This window comes from Nematolebias whitei, chromosome 19 (genome assembly GCF_014905685.2).
Source record: "Nematolebias whitei isolate Nwh7 chromosome 19, NemWhi1, whole genome shotgun sequence".
NCBI classification, from domain to species: Eukaryota; Metazoa; Chordata; class Actinopteri; order Cyprinodontiformes; family Rivulidae; genus Nematolebias; species Nematolebias whitei.
Window position 1 is genome coordinate 13,580,068 of NC_056516.1, and position 2,030 is coordinate 13,582,097.

General features: G+C 41.3%; 1 long non-coding RNA gene across 1 annotated transcript in view; it reads right to left on the reverse strand.

Annotated features, from left to right (window-relative positions):
* The window catches only part of LOC119425434, a 4,389-nt gene that overhangs the window by 1,256 nt on the left and 1,103 nt on the right, over positions 1–2,030 (reverse strand). The gene's annotated exons all lie outside the window — the stretch shown is intronic.

Consider the following 2,030-nt stretch of genomic DNA (forward strand, 5'->3'; position numbering starts at 1 on the left):
AAGAAAAACATCAACTAAGTATACACTAAGCACTAGTAGTATAAAAACATTACATCTATGTTGCTTGTGCTGAGGTAGTTTTTGTTACCTTACACTGTGCCCTGTGTGTCAAGGACACATTATAAGAATTTTTGTTTTAATACCTTTTTTCTTCATGTTTCTATACCTTTTTCTTATCTAAGTGATAAGGACAGCACTTCACGCGAAGCTGCAGCCTCCGTGCACTTTCGTCTACCCATATTGGGAGGTTGTACTCGAATGTATTTTTGCTGTGCTTAACTGTGAAATGACAAAAAAGTTTATTCTGATTCTGATTCAAATTCTTAACTGCAGGGGTTTCTCCGTGAGTATGGGATTGGGGACCCATTGCTATGTGCTGTTCGGTCCCTGTACAAGCGGTGCAAGAGTTTGGTTCACATTGCCAGTAGTAAGTCGGACCTCTTCAGGGTGGGACTTGGACTCGAGCAGAGCTGCCAGTTGTCACCGATTCTGTTCATAACTTTTATGGACAGGATTTCTTGTTGCAGCCAGGGGGCAGAGGGATTCCGGTTTGGTGGCCTCAGGATTCCTTCTCTGCTATTTGCAGATGATGTAAATGTTAAATGGACTGTACTTATATAGCACCTTTCTATCTTATTTCAAGATACTCAAAGCTCTTTACAACACAATCTGTGCCTCATTTACCCATTCATACAGCACTCTACTAGATCTCTACAAAGCTAATTGAACAAATCATTCTAAACAGACTAATCAGAGCTTTATCACATTCATACACTGATGGGACACACATCAGAGGCTATGAGGGGTTCAGTGTCTTGCCCAGGGACACTTCAGCATGTGACTGCTGGTGGATTCGAACCCCCAACTCTTGCATTGGAGGACGACTGCTCTAACCACTCAGCCATAGCCGTCTATGATGTGGTCCTGTTGCTGTCATCGTACTGGGATCTTCAACTCTCACTGGAGCGGTTCTCTGTCAAGTGTGAAGTGGCTGGGATGAGAATCTGCACCTCCTAATCTGAGGCCATGGTCCTCAATGGAAAAGCGTGGATTGCTCTCTTCGGGTAACTGGGGAAATGTTACAGTGTATAACTTGAAAATAATACTTACTTTTGAAAGATTTTTTTTTTAATCTTTTGAGACCATTGAAAGGCGAATTTAGTCAAATACTAAAAACCTTTAAAGGCATTCACTTTACAACAAAGTTTTGAACAATGATTTTGTTTCTTCTGTCTGTAATTCAGGTATGTGTTGGGAATGACTCTTAGCTACTACCCTACCCATTTTAGCTTTATATCTTTAACGTCAAAAAAGGTTCAAGACAAAAACAAGTGGACTTTATTTTGTAACAGAAGACGTTACAAAACAAAATAAAATAAGAACAAAATAAAGTCCAGGTTTTTTTTTTTTTATTGTTTTGAACCTTTTTGAATTTACCATGTGTCCTGGATGACTGAGAATCTTCATAAGCATATATTTGTAACACTGTCATTGTTTTAAACATTTGCTTTTGCTGTAGAATTCATCTTGATTTGGATTTATTCCTAAATTTAGTCAATTGTAGAAGTACGGACTGTAATTATAGTTTAAATTCTACATGACATACAGGATGTAGAGGGAGTGTATGAAGACGAAATAAAACTGGAACAAAAATTGAGCCTTGGGGTACTCCACAAGCAACGCCCACTTTTTCAAAATCTGGTTTATCAATTGGGCACACGGTGGCGCAACTGGTAGAGCTGCTGCCTCTCAGAGCGCAGGTCCCTGGTTCAAATCCTGGTCCGGGGCCTTTCTGGGTGGAGTTTGCATGTTCTCTCCGTGCATGCGTGGGTTTTCTCCAGGTGCTCCGGTTTCCTCCCACAGACCAAAAACATGCATGTTAGGCTGATTGGTAACTCTAAATTGTCCCTAGGTGTGAGTGAGAGAGTGAATGGTTGTTTGTCTCGTTTGTCTCTATGTGGCCCTGTGATGGACTTGCGACCCGTCCAGGGTGTACCCCGCCCCTCGCACAGTGATTACTGGACATGAGC